Source organism: Diabrotica virgifera, chromosome 8, assembly GCF_917563875.1.
Source record: "Diabrotica virgifera virgifera chromosome 8, PGI_DIABVI_V3a".
NCBI lineage: Eukaryota > Metazoa > Arthropoda > Insecta > Coleoptera > Chrysomelidae > Diabrotica > Diabrotica virgifera.
Genome location: NC_065450.1, coordinates 92767651 through 92791393, shown reverse-complemented (window position 1 = coordinate 92791393; position 23743 = coordinate 92767651). Strand labels below are relative to the sequence as shown.

The window sequence follows — 23743 nt, the reverse complement described above, 5'->3', positions numbered from 1 at the left end:
TACATTGTAAATCATGATTTGAGAGTGCTCCTTGTAACATTCAACGTGTCTTGGTTTGTTTCTTTCTAGTGCATCTTGGTTGTGATTTTAGTATAATTCTAGAAATATAGAAAATCAACTTATAGACCTTGAGCCCACACTTAAAAAATTTATTACCTCCCTTATGATACTTACGGAGTCGGAAAATATTACCAGAAAATTGTATATTATATTTTCATCAAACAATCTTTAAAAAAATCATCATTTATATAGGGGGGCGCACGCAACATAAAGAGTTATAAAATTTATACCCTGACAGCTGATTTCTGTAGGACTGTTTGATAAAAATATTTTGATGAAAACTATGTTTGATAAAAACTGAAAGAAACTGAAACTGAACTGAGAAATACGGTTAATAAAAACTGGTAATATTGTCCGACAAATTTTTAAGAGCACCTACTCCAGTTGTCGGACGCACCAAAGCTTAGAAACCTATACCGGGTGGTGAATTGGAAAACGGTCTATAGGAAACTCAATGTAAAATTCTAAATTGTTGAATTCCTGCTTCCCTAATTATTTTACATCAAAAGTCATGAGAAACTATTTGTAGAGGATTAAAATCTATATTAAACATAAAAGTTAAAATTGTAATTTTGAAAAATATAATACATTCGCCATATTAAGTAAGTGCGTAAAAGTAGGGCCACGTTACTATTTCTGACAGTACGTAAATATATTGACTGAATAAAACATCTTTATTATTACTACTTTCTCCTCAACTGAGGACATCTTTTTTTAACTTTATTGTTTTTTAAACAATAAATGATAGAATAAAAATACTGACAGTTCAAAATATTGTTAATAATAATAATTTCATTGTGACCGAACGCAACCTTATATACATTCTTGCACTGTGTGTGGCCTAAATTTGGCAAATACTTTGATAAAATTTATTATTTTTTACTCAATTTTAGAATGTGTTTAATTCGTAGAACAGTTTTAACAATTGTTTTCAATAATGATTTCAATCCTCTACAAATAATTGCTCATGTCTTTTGATGTCGAATAATTAGGGAAGCAGGAATTCAACAGTTTAGAATTTGATATTGAGTTTACTATGGCCCGTTTTCCAATTCACCACCCGGTATACAGTGATGAGCGCGCTAATAATCGGCAAAATAGCGCAAAAGATGGAAAACATAATCCATTACGAAACAAAAAGAGGTGAAACTAGTGGAGATGGAAATGATCGTTATAAACATATAAATTAACATTACATTACATAGACCCACCCATTACATAGTTTCCCACCTTTAGGCGTATCAGAGGAGTATGACAACTGTCACTGTGACAGTAGAATATTATAAAATACTCCTGTCACAGACGTCTAAAGGTGGGAAACTATGTAAAGTAATGTTAATTTATACGTTTATAACGATCATTTCCACCTCCACTTTCACAGTTTCATCTCTTTTTGTTTCGCAATTTATTATGTTTTCAATTTTTTGAGCTATTTTGCCGGTTATTAGCGCGCTCATCACTGTATTTACGAAACGCCTCTTTCCTAAAAATTTTCCGTATTAGAAAAGTTGTTCGACTAGACATGAATAACTAAATAAATAAATGCTCGTGAGGGAGCGGAATGGGACGTTTCGATGCCGCCGGTTCATCGCCGGCCATTTCGATGCCGCCGGTTCATCGCCAGTCCATTTCATCGCCGTCATATCTCGCATTTCCTAGAATTCCTAATTAATACTAAAAATAACTAATAATTGTAACTGTCGAAAATTCGGAAATATATCAGATAGCGATTAATTGACTGGCGATGAATCGGCCGGCATCGGCATCGAACTGGCGGCATCGAAACGGCGGCGATGAAACGTCCTAGACCCTGAGGGAAGTAATAATTTTTTTAATTGTGGGCCTAAGACCTATTATGGAAAATTAAGCTTATTGAGCACTTATACATATAAGTATCGGTATCACATATATCATATTATCACTGGTTTCTGTCCATTTCCATGCTGCTTCTTTCTCGTATTGTTATTTTGGAAAATCTTCCATTTTTACATAATTTTCGTTTTTCAGTATTTTATTTTTTCCGGCTTGGATACATCTGATCTTGCATTGTATCAAGGGTTTCACCCCTATTCAGCGGTCCCCGATTGAGCGGTCTCAATACAGCGGTCCCCATAAGCGCGGTCCCCGATTGAGCGGTCTCAATACAGCGGTCCCCGTTTCAGCGGTATCCCGATTCAGCGGTGCCCGATTCAGCGGTGCCCGATTCAGCGGTCCCCATAAACGCGGTCCCCAATAGAGCGGTCTCAATAAGAAAATAATAATATGACAATGATAAGTAATTAGTATTATTGTAGGATATTATTTTAACCTATTCTTGTTTGAAAATATACAGGTAATATCTAAGTATCTGGTATATAATATACCCCAGTTAATAGGGAAAAAATCATCGATTTCACGTAAAAATGTTCTACAGGGTTTTCAAAGTTTTAAACGGTAGATGAGGGATAACTGATGATAATTCCGTGAAGACGTACAGCTGATTTTGCTTTTTTTTTAAACAATTGTAAAGAATGAAAAAAGCAGTTTTTTGACTATAAAACGTTTCTTGTACATTTTAGAGAAAAATGTTTCAAATAAATGTAGATCTTAAAAAGTTCATTAATTTGGTGGTAAGCATATTGTAATATATAAACAATTGACCGAGATAATTGCAAAAAACCCTCTTTTTTGCAGTAAATTATAAATATTAATAACTTTATTTTTTGCACAATGACGTAAAATTTAATGACTTTAAATTATGTCAATTAATGAGTTATTTAAGTGTGCTAAATTTCAACCAGATCGACCAAATAGTTTATAAGTTATTCAATTTGTTTATCCCAGAGAGCAATTGTTTATACAACTGTTCTTGCCCTACAGTGACTCTGTGAGATATTTAGCAGATCGCAGTCGATTATTTGAGACTTTAATTTTAAGACGTATTAAAATTTTTTTAACATTTTATTGAAATTGTTATTAAGAAAACTGTTTGAAAAAGACCTGACTTTTTAGCTTATAAACAATTAGAATAACTTAGATATTTTTTATGTTCCGTGCTTGCATGTAGGCTGAATGAAAAGATGATGAAAAAATGCATATAAAAAAAGAAAAAATAATTTTATATGACAAACAGAAATCAAGTTAGCATTTATTTTTTAATAAATCATATTTCCGTTGTTCATACAAACTAAGAGCTGAAAATTGAACAGATTGTATATGAGAATCTACATTTTATGATCCAGTTTATGAACTGCCTATGCAGTGAAATAATAAAAAGTTGTGACCCTTTAAAATGATGGAAAATCATGGAAAAATCAATTGATTACATTTTTTTTAATTATTGAATTTTACAATTATTTCGTAAGAATTCTGTAAATTTTATTAAATAGAGTATATTATTAAGATAAATAGTTTTATATGACCAGTAAAAATCAAGTTAACATTTGTTGTTTAATAAATCATATTTCAATTGTTTACAAATATTAATAGGTGAAAATTGAAAAGATTTTATATAAGAATCTACATCTTATTATCCAATTTATGGATTGTATATGCAGTGAAATAATAAAAAGTAAGGACCCTTTAAAATAATGGAAAATCCCTGAAAAGTAAATTCATTACATTTATTGTAAAAGTTATTGAATTTTACAATTATTATTATTTTGTAAGTCACTTACACACGTAAAAACATGTGTAGTTCATATGCTGTCAAAGTCAAAGGTGACTTGACAATTTATTTTCGGTATGGTGTGGACTAACTGGACTAATCAATAATTGTGTTCGCATATGGAAACCGTGAAATAAAGTTAACGCTGTGGCATTTTTTTAATGCCTTTTTACATTTTGTCACTCTAACTATAAACAGCCGTTTTAAGTGCAACAAACCGGTGTAATATTAGGAACTTTAAAAATGGGGCGTAGAAAAAGCTCTTTTTGAGTAGTGGTTCTAAAAAAAATGGATTTTACTCACTGTTTTTTTTGGTGCGGAAAATCTGATTTTCCGCATGCTAGTAGAAATAGCTATTTGTATAACAAGGGAGGAAAGTGCTACTTTTCCTCCCGAGAATGAAGTTTACTGCCCGACGCGTAGCGGAGGGCAGTAATCATTCAAGGGAGGAAAAGGCACTTTACTCCCATGTTATACATATGGTTTTTCCACCTTCCTCAAATAACAAGTCATTTTTTCATTTTCACTTAATTTATTTATATAACTAACCAACAAAATTTATTAGAACTAAAACTAACAAGTACGTACAATATAACTGTCAACTGTCAAATAAAAGTCAAATTAATAATGTAAACATTGTTAAATCAAAATAACAATTTTCTGTTTTTTACCATTCTGCAAAATACAGAGTGTTTTATAAATAAACGTTAAAATGTATAGAAACTTACGTAATAGAAAATAGATATTGTACAGGGCGTCAATAAGTTACATTTCATGAATGAAATACCATGACGTCACTTTTACTTTTCCTCCCTAGGGAGGAAAAATATTTTCCTCCCTAGGGAGGAAAAGTACAACTTTGCTCCCTACAATCAGGTCCGGAAAAGTATACTTTCGGTAGAGGTAGGTGGAAAAAATATTTTTTTTACTTCTAACAAATTGATTTGATAAACTCGCTCCCCCTCTTTTGATAGGTACGCGCAGAATCATCCTAAGTAAATTGGTTTATGTAGAATAATGTTATAAATATTTAGCCTCTAGGATAAACTGTTACAATTTTACAAAATCTATTGCATGAATTAATCTAAAAAAATTTTTGCAAATTATTTACTATATTACCCTACTTTTTATGCAATTGCAAAGCTATATATAGGGTGATTTTGGGACAATTTATTGTTTATTTTATAAAATTCATTTTTTATTGTTAAAACTACTGTCCCCAAGAGGGTCCTGTTTTTACTCATTTTCCTGAACGATGCCTCTCAAACGGCATGCTGCAGAACCAAACGCCGCTGAAACGGGTCGGTGGAATCGAGAACCGCCGAAACGGGGACTGCTGAAATGGGTACCGCTGAAACGGAGACTGCTGAAAAGGGTCGGTGGAATCGAGAACCGCTGAAACGGGGACTGTTAAAATGGGGTCTTACCTGTATCAAGTGCCAATTTCTGACATCCTGTCACTGGTCCTCATGCGTTTACTACTAGTCCATTGAAATGTTACATTTAGGGTTGCATTTCTTAGAGGAGTCAATTTTATTTTTTTTAATGTGTATGGGGGTTCAGTAGAAGCTTAAGTTTAAGTTTTTTTGGTCGCCACCCTTGTCCCCCGGCCGCCATATTGAAAAAAGTGGTACAAAGGGCTTTCGCGCTGTATCTCCTAAACTAGCAATCCTACAGAAAATTTTATTACACATAAAATGTAGCAAATTAAATTTTCTACAATTTTATGTCTATTACTTTTTATCGTCAAGTGACCAACAAAAAGTTATAAACAAAAATAAGAGAAAATTTTGTAAGAAGTTTCCTTTTGGAGGTTATAACTTTTTTTCCGTTCATTTCACAATAAAATAACATCATAGCGATTTTGTAGAGGATTTTTCAATGAAAAATTTTCACTATAAAGTTGTTTAATTTTATTTATTATCTAGGTTTTACAGCGCTCCAAACTTAACCAAATTCTCGAATTCTCATAGAAATACAATAAAAATATACAGGGTGTAACAAATTTAATCACATATTCTGGGACCAAAAATAGTTCGATTGAACCTAACTTACCTTAGTACAAATGTGCACATAAAAAAAGTTACAACCCTTTGAAGTTACAAAATGAAAATCGATTTTTTCCAATATATCGAAAACTATTAGAGATCTTTTATTGAAAATAGACATGTGGCATTCCTATGGTAGTAGTATCTTAAGAAAAAATTATAGTGAAATTTGGACACCCCATAAAAATTTTATGGGGGTTTTGTTCTTTTAAACCCCCCCAAACTTTTGTGTACGTTCCAATTTAATTATTATTGTAGTACCATTAGTTAAACACACTATTTTAAAAACTTTTTTGCCTCTTAGTACTTTTTCGAAAAGTCAGTTTTTATCGAGATATTTTGAATATTTGTAAGTCAAAACCACCACATATTTGTATATGGCTAAGTACGATTATGGAGACTTGGTAATAATATGAAAATTTATTTAAGATTTACATTTTTAGGTATATTTTGAACCATATTAAAAAAGAAGTAATATTTCGATAAAAATTGCCTTCTCGAAAAAATACAAAGAGGCAAAAAAGTTTTAAAAACACTGTGTTTAACTAATGGTACCACAGTAAAAGTTTAATTGGAACATACACAAACATTTGGGGGGTTTAAAGGAACAAAACCCCCATTAAATTTTTATGTAAAGATATTAAAAAGAAGCCACAACTCGATAAAAACTGCCTTATCGAAAAAATACTAAGAGGCAAAAAGTTTTAGAAATATTGTTTGGGGGGGTTTAAGGGAACAAAACCCCCATAAAATTTTTATGGGGTGCACAAATTTCACTATAATTATTTTTTAAGATGTTCCTGCCATAAGAATGCCAGATGTCTATTTTCAATAAAAAATCTCTAATAGTTTTCGATATATTCGAAAAAATCGATTTTCATTTTGTAACTTCAAAGGGCTGTAACTTTTTTTATGTGAATATTTGTACTAAGGTAAATTAGGTTCATTCGAACTATTTTTGGTTTCAGAATATGTGATTTAATTTATGACCTGTATTTTCGTTACACCTTGTATATTTTTCTATCCATATATTAGGCGAGCGGCATCAACCGCTATGCCGACCACGAAAATCAAATTTAAGGTGAATGACCAATTTTGGTCTATTTCGATGTTTTCGAGGTCGCTGAATCCGAATGTGAAGTTTATTTTTATCTAGAGGTGGTGGAACATGTTCAAAAGTCAAATTTTACACAAAAAATCCAAAAATCGATTTTGATGATTTTTCACCTCGCTGTATCTTTGGTCGCTGTAAATATTTCCTTTTGAAAATTTTACTGTGTCATATCTGAAGTATGTAGATAACAATGAAATTAGTCCAAAATGCTTAAACACATTAAAAAAGGAGTTGTTAATTTTTAAACATTTTGTCATCATATTTCGTTAGTTTCATGATTACTTAAAAAAGTTGAGTGACAAACTTTTTATATTATAATTTTAACCAACACAACAAGAAAATATAATTCATGAAGAAGTTATTTGGAAAATTTTAAGACAAAATATATAATAGGAAAAAAGTTATGTTACTTCATAGACAAGAGGCACAACCCAAAAAACGCTTAAATCTCGAGATCCTGACCACGGTGTGGTGAATGGCTAATTTTGATCATACTTTATGATTTTGATATCAAAAATCGTTTTTTGCTCTTCTTAAGAATTTTGCATTTTGCGGTTGCATCATTCTTCTTCTGAACCGGCGAATTTGTCCTCAAACAACTTCTTGGGCCTTTTTTATATATGCATAGGGTTATAAGTTTTATAGTGGGGAGAAATGTCAAAAACAGAATAATAGCATAGGAATGTTAAAATCATAAAATTGTATGAATAAAAAATATATATAGATAGAAAAGTAAGCCTAACTTTTGTTTTATTGTATCCCGATGAGCATTCGAGAATCTGGTCAAGTTTGGAGCGCCGTGGAAATATAGCTGTGGAAATATAGCTGTGGAAATATAGCGCTGTGGAGCTATAGTGGAAATTGTTCGCTGAAAAACCGTCTACAAAATTGCTATAGTGTTATTTTATTTTAAAATGAACTGAAAAAAAGTTATAACCTCCAAAAGGAAACTTGTTAAAAATTTTTTACATATTTTTGTTTATATCTTTTTTGTTGGTCACTTGACGATAAAAAGTAATAGAAACAAAATTGTAGAAAATTTAATTTGCTACATTTTATGTTGAATTAGAGATTTTTTGTGGGGTTGGTAGTTTACGAGATATAGAGCGAAACCCCTTTGCACCCCATTTCCAAGATGGCGGCCGGGGCACAAGGGTGGCGACCCCAAAAACTTGAACTTAAGCTTCTACTGATCCCTCCTACACATTAAAGAAATAAAATTTACTCCTCTAACAAATGCAAGGTATGGCTTAAAAAATGTAACATTTTAATGGAGTATACGTTCTCTATCAAACTATACAAACTCTTGTTTACGATGTTCTCTGTATATCTCCATTTTTATTACTCACTTAGTGTGTTCGTTATTTCTCCATGATGACATTTTTTTCGTCCAAACATTTTTTTTTTGCTTCGACTAGCTATTGGACATTCACCCACATAGTACACAAACTACTCACGGTTTTTGCTCCAAATTAAAAAAAAAAACCGCTTGGATTGACATCAGGTTTTTTTCAGCTTGCTATTAATAAACTTTTTTTGATACGCTGGATCCAGGCCTATAACAGCTAATCATTATTTTCGTGACGAAAAGCGGTTTCATGGCGATTATAAAGCTTTTAAAGAACTATTCGGCAACAAATATTTCTTGGGGATTTTTTGTCCGGAATTTTTTGTGGGGATATTTTGTCCAAAAAAATTTGTGGGGATTATTTGCCTGGGATTTTTAAGGGTGATTTTTTGTGGTGATTTTTTGTCTGGGGATTTTTTGTCTGGTGATTTTTTGTCCAGGAATAATTTGTGGGGATTTTTTGTCCGGATCACATACAGTAGGAAAAATGAAAGATTACCCATGAACGAACATGTAAAAGACGCTGTATTTTTCTGTCACCGTATCGCAAAAAAAACTGGTCAACGCAAGTACATGTAATACTTATAGAGGCTGTTCTTATAGCACTGGTACTAGTTTATTTTTTTCTGGAACATAGAAAAGATGTGTTTAATATGATTGTTCATGGGTAATCTTTAATTTTTCCTACTATAACAACTAACATGGAAGTCCGTATAAGAATGAGAAAAGAGCGCAAAATATTAAAACACTATAGCTAGAAATACTGAGTCAAAATATAGAAAACGAACTACTTCAGTAGGTTTTACAAGGAAAAGTTTACGGCACATGTTACCAAAAGAGAAATTAATTTTCTGGTGTGGAAGGCAACGAAATCCCAGGAAATCTAAAGCAAAATATGTATAACATGTATAGTAAAGTGGAACTGGGAAGGACCCATACTCTTCGAGTTATTTGCGATTGAAAATGTTTATTTTTCGACAAAAAAACTACGTCTTGAGACGGTTTTTCGCAAATAACTCAAAAAGTAAATATTTTATCGAAAAAGCATATTTTATTTTAGCAAAAGTGAAGCTTAAAAAAACGAAAAGAGATGTTTATTCGTTAAATCTATAGATCTAGCAAAATCAAATTTGTAGTTCATGAAAAATACGTTTTTATTCGTCCAATTCCAAATCGAATATTTCATCGTCAAATAATCAAAAAATGAAGCACTTTTCGGGAAAAACCCTTTTAACTTTTTTAAAGTATCTATTTAAAAAAATCTTTACTTTAATTGTTTATAAAATTTCTAGCATTAAAAATAAGCGAGTTACGCTCAAAATAAAGTTGGCCCCCTTCTTTTGGTTAAAAATCATGAATATCTCCCGTGTTTAGCTCCCCAAATGAAATTAATCATTATCGCTTTACAAACAATTTACTTGATTTATCTATTTCTTATACGATCTGACAGTTTCACACCGGTTTAAAGTGCTTATTTTTGAAAGGGTTATAGTTGAAAGGGCCTGAACAAATCACTAATCACGAGTGTATGCCTGTATGCAAACTTTGAACAGCCATATTTCACCAATTTTTGTCTTACAGAAAAAAAATCTTTATAACAGCAAAACCTACATTTTTTTACTCTGTGAGATTTTTCGTATCACAAATACTTTTTAAGTTATTTTGAAAAACGAAAATTTTTCCAAAATTTTTAGAAACATTTCTTTTACCATAAAACCAAATTATTTCTAGAATAAGCATTTCAAACCGGTCAAACTTACATAGCATATAAACTATTAACAATACACATACATTTAAAGGAAATGGTAAAGCGGTAATGATTAATTTTTATTTAGGGTGCTAAATAGAGGGAGATTTTCACGATTTTTTTTTACCAAAAAAAAAGGGGCCAACTTTTTTTCAGCATCATCATCATCACTCTCATTGCATTATCCCTATGCGGGGTCGGCTTCCCTAATTGCATTTCACCACACAATTCTATCTTGGGTCATATCAATGTTCATCCCCTTTACCAGCATGTCCTGCCTTATCGTCTCCCCCCAGGTCTTCTTTGGTCTTCCTCTCCTACTCCTTCCAGGAATCTGCACTTCAGCTCTTCTTCGTATTGGGTGATTAACGTCTCGACGTTGAACATGACCAAACCATCTTAACCTATGCTCTCTCATTTTGGCATCAATTGGTGCCACACCTAGACTTCCCCTAATATACTCATTTCTAATTTTATCCTTCTTTGTCACTCCACTCATCCATCTAAGCATTCTCATTTCCGCCACATGCATTCGTTGTTCCTCTTTCTTTTTCACTGCCCAACATTCAGTTGCGTACATCATAGCCGGCCTTATGGCTGTTTTATAGAATTTTCCCTTCAACTTCATTGGAATTTTCCTGTCACACAGCACACCACTCGCTTCCTTCCACTTCATCCATCCACCCCTAATTCTACTGCATGCATCTCCATCTATTTCTCCATTACTCTGTAATACCGATCCTAGGTACTTAAAACTATTGCTTTTCACAATCATTTCACCATCCAAAGATACCATTTTATTTGTAGTAACTCCATCTTTAAATAAACATTCCAAATACTCTGTTTTTGACCTACTAAGTTTTAAACCTTTTTCCTCCAGAGCCTGTATCCACTGTTCCAGTTTTTGTTTTAAGTCTCTTTCACTATTTCCTATTAACACTACATCATCAGCATACATTAGGCAGCATGGAATGCTACCTTGTAGTTTCGCTGTTATCTGGTCAAAAACTAATGAGAATAAATAAGGACTAAGCACTGAACCTTGGTGCAATCCTACTTTCACCTGAAATTTATCAGTCTCTTCCACACCTGTCCTAACACTAGTCGTTACTCCCTCATACAGACATATCTCTCACAATCTTTACATATTCGCCAGGGACTCCTTTCTTATTGAGTGCCCAGCACAGAATCTCTCGAGGAACTCTTTCATATGCTTTCTCAAGATCAGTGAATACCATATGAGCGTTGGTCTCATTATTCCTGTAATCAGTTGCCTTACAATGAAAATTGCATCTGTTGTTGATCTGTCCTGCATAAAGCTGAATTGATTATCGGATATTTTGGTTTCTTCACGTATCCGTCTATCAATTACTCTCTCCCATATTTTCATGGTGTGGCTAAGAAGTTTTATAGCCCTGTAGTTTGTACATTGTTGTATGCCTCCCTTGTTTTTGTAGACAGGTACTAATATACTGCTTCTCCATTCGTCTGGCATTTGTCCAACTTCCATGATTCTATTAAATAGTCCTGCTAGCCAACTTATTCCTGTCTCTCCCAATTCTCTCCATACTTCCCCAGGAATATCGTCTGGTCCGACTGCTTTTCCTTTCTTTATTTTTTGAAGGGCTTGAGCTACTTCCTCGTTTGTTATTCTGGTAACCATCGCTGTTACTGTCTCCGTTAACTCCACAGGCTGTCTGTTAAATTCTTCATTTAATAAACTGTCAAAATACTTTCTTTATCTCTTTTTGACATCTTTTTCGTGAATTAGTATTTTATTATTTTCATCTCGGATACATCTAATCTGATTAAAATCTCATGCTTTCTTTGCTCTCTGTTGGGCTATTTTATATATCTTTGCTTCGCCTTCCCTGGTATCAAGTTGATCGTATAGGTTTGAATACGCTTCTGCTTTAGCTTTTGCTACTGCTACGTTCGCTTCCTTTTTGTCGACCATATAGTTTTGAAGATCTATGTCCGATCTGGTTTCTTGCCACTTTTTATATAATTTTCCCTTCTCTTTTATTTTTCCTTGTACTTCCTTTGACCACCACCAAGTTTCTTTATCCTCAAACTTCTTTCCTGACGTTTTCCTAAGTATTTTAATAGCCGTCTCTCTAATAATATTGGCCATTTTTCTCCAAATTGTGTTAGGGCTTCCTTTCACGTTCCAACATATTTTTTCTACTATTCTTTTCCTGAATAGACCTTCTTTCTTATCTTTTAGCATCCACCACTTAATTTTTTTGTGGTCCTCTCCGATATTTTTGTTTAGTTTGCTTTTTACTTCGATGTCCAGAACAAGCAGCTTATGTTGTTGGCTTACTGTCTCACTAACTATTACCTTGCAGTCCTTGCATTCACGTATGTCTTTTTCCTTATCATGAAGTAGTCTATTTTTGATTGATGTTGTCCACTGTTGTAGGTAATAAGTTGAGTTTCTCTCTTTTTAAAGAATGTGTTAACAATCGCCATAACCAATGCTGTTGCTAATTCAAGCATGTCATCTCCAGCTTCATTTCTAGTTCCAAAGCTTAATCCCCCATGTATTGTTTAATATCCTGTCTTGGCTTGGCCCACATGTGCATTGAAATCACCTCCTATTATAACTTTCTCCTCCGTTGGAATATCACTCAGTACGTCTCCTAATTGGTCATAGAAAGCTCTTCTTTCATTCTTACCCAGACCTGTTTGAGGAGCATACACACACAACATTCAATACCTATTTATCAATTACAAAATTCACTGACATCATTCTATCACTCGTTCTTACAACTTCTACTACATTATCTTTCATTTCACTATCAGCAATTATACCAACTCCATTTCTAGTGTTACTCCCTACATACCACAAATTGTATCCTTTACCTAGTTCTTTCGCCATTTGTCCTTTCCACCTAGTTTCTTGAATACAAGCAATTTGAACTCTTCTTCGTTTGAGCGCATCCACTAACGCCAGACTCTTACCTGTAAGACTACCAAGATTCCAAGACCCTATCCTGATTTTTCTAACCTGTAATGGTGTTCCCCCTGAGATAGTCCTCACCCGGAGATCCGAACGGAGGCTAATTTTACTTTCGGACTATTTTACCTCAGGAGATGCCATCATTTCAGTATAAGTTTTTATTGCGTTGGAGAAGGTCTTTTCATTATTATGACCTGAAAGATTTTTTGGATATTTGATGCCTGAATGCCTTTTCTATCAGCACCATACCATTCTTCTATTTTTATTTGTTGTTCGTTTTTCTTATTTTCTTGTATCATTTTGCGTATTGTTTTATTGATTTCTACATATTCTATAGATTTCCTTTTGCCTTCTTCGTTCAGCTCTCTTCTTTATTACGTTTCCTGATGTAACCATCGTTGTTGTAACTATGTTGTCTATTTTGGTATTTTTTCAGTACCAAATTAAAATCTTCTCGTTTTACTCCTGCCATTATATTATATAATTTGGCATCGGTAGGTACTTAACACTTCTCTTCATCTAATGATTTACTAACAATTGAGTATAATCGATCATCCGTGTACAAAATGCTCACCTTTTAAAACAGCGAAGTGTTTCTTCTCACGACATACAAGCACGACATATTTCCTCTAGAAATCGCTGCAAATTGCAAAAATGCATTTATCCAATTTGGCACGCCAATTAATATTAAGTAAGGAACTAGATAAAGGCTTAGCCTACTTAGTATTATTAAGCAAAAAACGATCGAAGTACCTGTACAAAAACTTAACGTTTACTTTCACGATATAAATCTTAAGAGTACTTCTTGTAGGTGTGAACGATTTTTTTGTCAATTTAATTGTATTTATCTGACAAGAAGAGAACGTGAACTTTCAAATGGTCAATCCTTGAGATAAAATTACAGATGTGTTAAATATAAGTCAAATAGAATTAAGGTAACTGCATTTGAAGATAATTTTCTACCTTGTATTATCCGTAAGCAATAAATATATAATTTTTTTTATTTTAAAAAAGTCAGTGGGTGGACAAACATGATTAGGCGGTGGACAAACAATATAGCAATAGATTTTTCGAATTTTCGAAAATTTTTGGACTTGTGAAGTTATCCCGAAAAAAAAATAAAAAAAAATTGATGGGTGAACTAACGAATTAACACAGTGGACAAACGTGGAGATTCAATGGACAATCGAATGGCGTCGCTCACATTTTTCCCCGCCTTTTTCGGGCCAACTTCACGGATCTATATTATGACTCAGTAATTATAGCTTTATAGTTCAGAGAAATAAGGAAAAAAAATATCGTGTTGGTGACACATCCCCCTCCAGGCTGAAACTAAATTTTTCGAGTAATGTGGCCATCTATAATAATAACCTATATGTTTCCTGCAGCCGATTTTGATGATATACATAGTTATAAACAAATGAAGATCAAAAAACGGTAAATTTTCGCTTTTTTCGTCTCTTACTAAAAAATTGGGCATTTTAAACAAATTTGAGAGTAATAAACTCATAAACCGTATAAAAAACTTCAATATGGCGTTCGCTGAATATGTCTATCCTTATTGGTTACTTAGAAAATTGCCAAATAAATCATAAATTTTGAGTTTTTATAAATATTCATAACTTATGTAAAAATTAACTTAGAACCTTCTTATTACATAAAATGCTGAGACTTATGGTGCTTAAATTACACCCTAAATTCCAAAGCAATTGGTCAAATAGTTTAAAAGTTATTTAATTTGTTTATCCAAAATTAATTTTTTTTGCAACACTGTAAGTCAGAAAATGATGAAGTTACAGTAATATTTTGGATAGTTTATGAAAGAAGAAAATTTACAGTATTAATTTAATTTTAAAAAAATGACAAAAAATAATTATAGATATTGCAAAATAATTTTGCAAAAAAATGTGAATTAAAAAAATGGGGGGGCTAACTTTGTCCCTAAATGTCCTAGAACAGTTGTTTTTCTTTCTAAAGCTGTATAAAAATTCAGTCTTTCTAAATATGAAAAAATAATTTTTCTACGGGTAACGGTTAAAAAGTTATTCTAATTGTTTATAAGTAAGCAAAAAATGGACATGTTTTTGCAAAATAATTTTACACTGTTTAAAATTATTTTTTGTCATTTATTTTTAATTAAGGTAATAGTATAAATGTTCTTCTTTCATAAAGGTTCTTCTTTCTAAGCAACCAATAAGGTTGGACATATTCAGCGAATGCCATATTGAAGTTTTTTATACGATTTATGAGTTTCTTACTCTTAAATTTGTTTAAAGTGCTTAACGTTTTGGTAATAGACGAAAAAAGCGATAATTTGCCGTTTTTCGATTTTCATTTGTTTATAACTATGTATATCATCAAAATCGGCTGCAGGAAACATATAGGTTAATAATATAGATGTCCATACTACTCAAAAAATTTGGTTTCGGCCTGGAGGGGGATGTGTCACGAGAAAAACCTTATTTCTCTGGACTATTAGTGTTTTAATATTTTGCACGCTTTTTTCATTCTTGTAAGGACTTCCATGTTAGTTATAATATGATCAAGCCAATAAATTCTCAGAATACACATAATATGTATCAACACATTGATGATTGCCAAAGACTACAAGCCTTCAGTCGTAAATGTTAAAACATTAAATGTTTTAATATATCTACATATTTATCTTTTATATATAATTTTTTTTAATTTACTGTGAATTATTGTTTTTTGTTTTTATTTTTTTATTTATTCATTTTTTTTATTTTTAACAGATTGTCAATTGTCGCTTGGACATTCGGTTTTGTTGTTCAAAACAACAAAATCATTGTGAGTATAATATTATTTTTGTGGTTGTGGGTTCTACGCTATTGTATTAGTTCACTTTCTGCAAAAATCAATACTTTTGGTTGAGGATGTATATATTATTTGTTTAGTAACTAACGCTCGAATACATTTGATATTATTGTAACGAGTAATTCTTTTTTCCTATGATAACGTATATACAGGATCACCGGACGACAACGAAACAGAGGAATTATCAGGAACTACGAGAACATTTTTGAAAAAACCTTGACAGGTCAATTTTTGATTAAAGGAGGACACATTTTTCCGATATTTTAGATTATTTTACTTTCACCCATAAGCCATCGTAAGAATCATCCCAACTTTTTTTTCTCCAAAGTGGTCTACTCTCGAAAAAATTAATTTATTCCATAATTTTGAACCTTTCGGTCGGTATATACCCTACACGTATGTTTTAGTTGAAAAGATCTAAATCCTGAATGTCTATTGTATTTTTCGGAGTTGTCTCCTACCTGATCATGTTCTAGAAAAACCTTAAGGCGGAAATACATATCCGCGCCGCGAACTCCGCGCCGAGTGAGCGCCGCGCGTTCGTGGCGCGGTTATTGTTCGTTAAAATTTTTCATTTTGACGAACCAGAGGAAACTTCGAACGTTTAGTAATTGTAGATAATCATGTCTCTGTCCTGTACTTCTACTACATCTTATTTTGGCATTATTCTGAAACTATTTTCTTGTGTCATCTTATGCAATTTACTATTTTATGTGGAATAAGCTACAGTTTGCGACCATTTCGGGAACTACCTTTTTCGCTTCCCGGCGACACAATTATAATGGTAGGGGAGCCCAAGCGGGGATTTTTGCAGTTACTCGAGCGCGTCAGATTATCATATGGGGAGAAACGTTGTACCCTGCAGATGTACCTCCACCATCTATTGGCTCTTAACACAGGGGGGTTCGTTCAGGGGGGCCCGAAAAAAAAATCTATCCTTAAAAATACTCGAAATTGTCAGATTAAGATTAGGTAAGTTAAGTACATGCAAAAGAGTCTATATTTCAAAAATATGACGATTTGAGCGGGGCGTACGGAAATGGGTGACACAAAAAGTTTCACAAAAAAAAAGCGAATATTTTCCGAAATGAACGTAAGATTGAAAAACTAAAAACTACGTGTTCAATGTTTTTCAAAAATCTATCGAAAAATACCAGACATGACCCATACGGGGAGGGGGGCGGGGTAAATTTAAAATTTTAAATACAAATCCCGCGATCTTTCGCAAAATAAACATCATATCGAAAAACTGCAAAATACACTTTATCAATATTTTAAAATCTATCGAATGGTTCCAAACACGACCTTCCACAGAGGTGAGGTGGGGGGTTACTTTAAAATCTTAAGTGTTAGCCCCCATTTCTTATTGCAGATTTGGATCGTTTGTATAAAAATAAACAACTTTTATTCGAAACATTTTTTCTAATTATGGATAGATGGCGCTGTAATCGGAAAAAAGATTGTAGGAAATGGAAAATTAAATTAAAAAATAGGAAGCCCCCACTAAAATGGAAAATTTTACTTAGCTTTTTTTGGTTTTAGGACCTAATAATCACAGCCCAACAGGTCCCCAAAGCGCTCGAGTGACTGTACATTTAGCATACTTTGCTCCCCTACCATAATATATCTGCTTGTTCCTACAACCAGAAACAAAATTAGAGAACTATAGGTTCTTTCAAGTTGTGCGTTACCTTTTTCGTTTTCCGGTGACACAATTGTAATGTATCTGCTTGTTTCAACTGCGTAGCTTCACCAGAAACGAAATTAGAAAACTATAGGTTCTTCCAAGCCCTGTGTTAACTTTTTCGCTTTTCGGTGACCCAGTTTTAATATATCTGCTTGTTCCAACTCAGTTGCTTCACCAGAAGCGGAGTTAGAAAACTATAGGCTCTTCCAAGTTGTGCGTTACCTTTTTGGCTTTCCGGTGACCCAATTATAATATATCTGCTTGTTTCAACTCCGTTCCTTCACCAGAAGCGAAGTTAGAAAACTATAGGCTCTTCCAAGTGGTGCGTTACCTTTTTCGTTTTCCGGTGACCCAATTATAATATATCTGCTTGTTCCAACTCCGTTGCTTCACCAGAAGCGAAGTTAGGAAACTATAGGCTCTTCCAAGTTGTGCTTTACCTTTTTCGTTTTCCGGTGACCCAATTATAATATATCTGCTTGTTCCAACTCCGTTGCTTCACCAGAAGCGAAGTTAGGAAACAATAGACTCTTCCAAGTTGTGCATTACCTTTTCGATTTCCGGTAACACAATTATAATATATCTGCTTGTTCCAACTCCGTTGCTTCACCGGAAGCGAAGTTAGAAAACTATAGGCTCTTCCAAGTTGTGCGTTACCTTTTTCGCTTTCCGTTGACACAAATATAATATATCTGCATGTTCCAACTCCGTTGCTTCACCAGAAGCGAAGTTAGGAAACTATAGGCTCTTCCAAGTTGTGCTTTACCTTTTTCGTTTTCCTGTGACCCAATTATAATATATCTGCATGTTCTAACTCCGTTGCTTCACCAGAAGCGAAGTTAGGAAACTATAGGCTCTTCCAAGTTGTGCATTACCTTTTTCGTTTTCCGGTGACCCAATTATAATATATCTGCTTGTTCCAACTCCGTTGCTTCACCAGAAGCTAAGTTAGGAATTTATAGGCTCTTCAAGTTGTGCTTTACCTTTTTCGCTTTCCGGTGACACAATTATAATATATCTGCTTGTTTCAACTGCGTTGCTTCACCAGACATGAAGTTAGAAAACTATAGGTTCTCCAAGTTGTGCGTTACCTATTTCGCTTTCCGGTGACACATAATATATATCTGCTTATGAATGTTTTTTTGATATTGATAACTATTTCCGAAATGAAAGTCGAAAGGTCAAGTAAACTTGATTTCAAACTCGAATTGTGGCTTATGCCAAAATAAAATAGTAAATCTTATTTTTAATACATGTTATTTTTAGTACAACAATGAACTAACCTTTTTTTACATTGGTCCGCATGTATATTTTTTATCTCAGCTTCTACATATTTCCGTTCAGATCGGATTTAAGTTGTTTCTTTAAATTAAATGGTTCTTTATTGAGGATCCCACAATAATGATTTTCCACGGTAAACATCAATAAGTTAGATATTTCCTTCCGACAGTTCCGACCATTCCATTACTAACAAATATTCAACTCAGACGCGCCAAAACCAACAAACCACTCGCAAACCCGTCCAAATACGTACTGCGAACCATCAAAGCATTTGTTGAAAAACCGACAGAATTTAGATCGTGGTGCGCCGTGTGCGTGCCGTTTGTGCGTCACTTGAAAACACGTACTAATCTGACGAATACGCTGCGCGCGAGCGGCTCGCACACCGAGCAGAGCGCATATGTATATCCGCCTTTATGTGGCTTTAATAGTCTAGTTGCAACATAGGGAGTCCCGTGGGAAATTCTAGCTCGCTGTAATTTGATGGTGGTATTATAGGTTTTTTAAGTCGCTGAATCCAATGGAAGTAGTCTGGAAGCCCAAATATGGTGCGTTTATTGTTATTAACAAATTATGGTAAAATTAGGTATTTTTCAGGAATTATTACACCCTGTAAATAAATTGATAGTGTTAAAGTCTTCTCTGGTGTACTTTTGGTCGCTGAATCGAATGCGACTCGTCGCGATTACTAAAAATATGTTTTTATTTTGTTGATAACAAAATAATTGTTTATTCGCCGAAAAGCTCGAAATAATGCGCTATCTAAAGCAAGTTTGTAGTATTTTTCCAAGTATTTTTATACACTAAATCGATTGCCACTAGTCGTGATAGCTTAAACCACGTTCCGACTTTGTTATTAATAAATTATTGCAAAAATAACGGTTTATAGTACGTTTACTCACGGTTTTTGTTCTAAATTTAAAAAAACCACTTGGATTGACATGAAATTTGGCATAGCCAGCATGACATGACTTAAATAACATGTCAAACAGAACAAGTGATATACGCTCTGAGCTTCGCTGGTGTCGCTCCTAGCGGTTACTAATTCAACTTTTACCGGTAATTTTTAAATTTATTATTTAATTGTTATCGCTTAATATATACAACGCAAAAAAGTAATTAAATTGTAATCGATTTTTTTAAGATTTTTCTAATCATTTTGACGTTCTATTGATAAAATATCAATTTCTTACTTCGGATACTTTGACAATAATCGTGTAGATGGCGCTAAGATTATAATAGATTATTTATAATTAGATATTACGGAACATTAAAAAAACTTAAATTCAGTATTTAAAACGTAAGTATATTTAAGGTAAAAATATATACCACAGCTTTGACCAACTAATATTGTTTATAATTAATGTTTTTAATTTTAATTTTAAATTAATCACTTTGATATTTATGTCAAATTTCCAGTAAACGTTTACAAACTTGTCACTACTGGCGTTCGCGAATTTGTAAATATCCCCTCTACGTACGAGCTCACAGCGTATAGGCGAGCGGGAGATACCCCTAAAATGACCAGGTACTGACCACGGATAGGTGAATGGCTAATTTTATTCATACTTTATATTTTTGAAGATGCTGAAAACGAAAATGAGGTTTATTTTGAATTTTATGTGGGGGAACATTGTCAGAATCGCAATTTTAACCTAAAAATAAAAAAAACAGAAATCACGTTTTTTTGCGTTTACCTCGCTACAACTCTGTTCCCTTTTAATATTTTTTTCTGAAATTTTTACAGTATATATTTCTCACCTTTCTTAAGAGATTGGTACTTACTTTAAGCTTTCAGTCTTATTCTAATAAAAGTTATGAATTTTTTAAAGTGAAAGGTGCAGATTTCTGAATTGCAAAGTTCAATCGCAAAAGTTGAGCAACGAAGTTTGAAATTTAGCTTTTTAATCACGTGTTTGTTAAAGTATAGAGTACAAAGAAGTTTTTTGGAAAGTTTTAGATCAAAATGTTTTATAGAAAAAAAAAATAGTGCAACTTTTATTATCGACATTAGAGATCCCCAATATAACTGTTATTTTGCGAGATACTGACCATGGGTAGTGAACGGCTAATTTTGGTCTTAGATTATGTTTCTGACGGTGCTGAAGATGAAAATGAAATTTATTTTAAATTTTAGGTGGGGGAATATTGTCAAAATCGAAATTTTACCATAAAAATAAAAAAAAGTGAAATCACGTTTTTTTTGCGTTTAACTCGCTACAACTTTAATATTTTTTTCTAAGGTTTGTACACTATATGTAACTCACTTTTTTGAAGACAACGGTATCTGCTTTAAGATTTTAGTCTTATTCTAGTAAAAGTTATGAATTTTTTAAATTACAAGGTGCAGATTCGTGAATTTCAAAATTTAATCGCAAAAGTTGAGAGGCAAAATTTAAAATTTAGCTTATTGATCACATTTATGTTAAAACATAGAGTACAAAGAAGTTTTCTGGAAAGTTTTAATTACAAATGTTTAATAGAAAAAAAATGGCGCAACTTTTAATATAGACGTTATACATCCCCAAACTAACACTTATTTTTCGAGATACTGACCATGGGAGGTGAATGGCTAATTTTGGTCTTATTTTATGTTTTCGATGGTGCTGACAGTGAAGAAGTGGTTTCTTTTGAATTTTATGTGAGAGAACATTGTCAAAATCGCAATTTTAACCTAAAAATGAAAAAAAAAGTGAAGTCACGTATTTTTACGTTTAACTCACTACAACTCTGTTCCATTTTAATATTTTTTTCTAAAATTTCTACAGCATATATATCTCACCTTTATGAAGACTATGAAAGTAACTGTAGTCTTTCAGTCTTTTTTTATAAACGTTATGTATTTAAAAAAATAAAAGGTGCAGATTCGTGAATAGCAGTTTAAAATTTATCTATTTGATTTCGTTTATGTTAATGTTAAATCATAGAGTTCAAAGAAGTTTTATGGGGAGTTTTAGGTCCAGATGTGTTATAGAAAAAAATATGGTGCAACTTTTAATTTTAAGAAAAACGTGGTTTAACTTTTTTTTATTTTTTAGGGCAAAATTGCGATTTTGACAATGTTCTCCCACCTAAAATTCAAAATAAACTTGATTTTCGTTTTCAGCACCATCAAAAACATAAAGTTAGACCAAAATTAGCCATTCACCATCAATGATCAGTATCTCGAAAAATTAGCGTTATTTTGGTGATTTATAACGTAAATGTTAAACTTTGCACCATTTGTTTTCTATAAAACATTTTGATCCAAAACTTTCCAGAAAACTTCTTTGTACTCATGTTTTATTTTTGAATTTGATTTAAAATCTATATTTCAAATTTTGTCAGTCAAATTTTGCGATTAAACTTTGCAATTTACGAATCTTGTACTTTAAAAGATTCTAGTAACTTTTACTAGAATAAGACTAAAAGCTTAAAGCAGAAACCATTGTCTTCAATAATGTGAGCGATATATAGTGTACAAACTTTAGAAAAAAATATTAAAATGGACCAGAGTTGTAGCGAGCTAAACGCAAAAAAACGTGATTTCATTTTTTTTTTATTTTTAGGGTACAATTGCAATTTTGACAATATTCCCCCACCTAAAATTTAAAAAATTTTCATTTTTGTTTTTGTCACGGTCAAAAACATAATCTAAGACCAAAATTAGCCATTCACCCATGGTCAGTATCTCGAAAAATAAGCGTTATATTGGGGATTTCTAATGTCGACATTAAAAGTTGCACTATTTTTTTCTATAAAACATTTTCATCTAAAACTTACCAGAAAACTTCTTTGTACTCTCTACTTTAACATAAACGTGATTAGGAAGCTAAATTTTAAACTTCGTCACACAACTTTTGCGATTAATCTTAGCAATGCACAAATCCGCACCTTTTTGAAAAATTCATAACCTTTATCAGGATAAGAATAAAAGCTTGGAACATGTACCGTTGTCTTCAGAAATGTTAGAGCTATATACTGTAAAAATTTCAGAAATAGTACATTATATACCGCGGGACTGAAGTAGTACATTTAATCCTGAAGGTAAAGTTTATGGCCCGACCGCAGGGAGGGCCATAATTTACCTGAAGGATTAAATGTACTTCAGTCGCAAGGTATATACGATACTTTTCGTACTTCCGGTATGATTTTATTAATTATTTCAATAATTTCAATCAGTTTTTTCTCTCTTCAACTCATTTAATAAACTGTCTTTAAAATAAGTTACCATAGTAACATTGCGTTGTGACAGTTATAATTTAGAAACATTGTCATTACTAGTGTCATTGTAAAGAAACATTGGTTCAATATGAAAAGGACCTATCTGTTACTCGTCAGTTACCTGCTGCATTAACCCAGGAAAGACTGGTCAATATGACGAACTGTCACAATATTAATTTGAATATTAACGTTAATTACCATTCTAATTAATTATATTTTTCAATAAAATATCCCTTAAATTCGTTTGTTTGTGATTTAATCGTTCCGGGAGTTTCGTCAATATTTAATCCCGGAGGGATTAAATGTGACACTTTAGTACCTGTCACAAGGGAGTGAAGTTGTCACTTTAGGCCCGGAAGTACGAAAAAATTTTTAAAATAGAACATAGTTGTAGCGAGGTAAACGCAAAAAACGTGATTTATTTTTTTTTATTTTTAGGTTAAAATTGCGATTTTGACAATGTTTCCCCACATAAAATTCAAAATAAACTTTATTTTCGTTTTCAGCACTCCCGAAAATATAAAGTATGAATAAAATTAGCCATTCACCCCTCCGTGGTCAGTATGTCGAAACCTAAGCGCTTTTTTGAGGGTGTCCCGCTCGTGTAATATTGTGCCGATGTGTGCTTTTAACCTGGCGGTGAGTTTCACCCCTTTTCGGGGGTGAAAAAAGAAACCTTTAAAATAAGTCAATTGTCACGGTGACAAATAGATTAATTGAAGTATAATAAATATAAAAATGTTTAATAATTATCTTACTCCAGCGGAAAACAAATCCAAAGACACAAAAATTATATTAAATATATTTAC

At 32.7% G+C, this 23743-nt stretch overlaps 1 protein-coding gene across 6 annotated transcripts in view; it reads left to right on the top strand.

Moving 5' to 3' along the window:
* Positions 1–23743, top strand: part of LOC126890038 (uncharacterized) — a 619722-nt gene that overhangs the window by 45219 nt on the left and 550760 nt on the right. Inside the window, exon 3 of one of the 6 annotated variants that reach the window (XM_050658858.1) lies at positions 15682–15736. The exons of the other annotated variants lie outside the window; for them this stretch is intronic. The gene's annotated coding sequence lies outside the window, so the exon portion shown is untranslated. The remainder of the gene's footprint in view (positions 1–15681; positions 15737–23743) is intronic. 6 annotated transcript variants of the gene reach the window in all.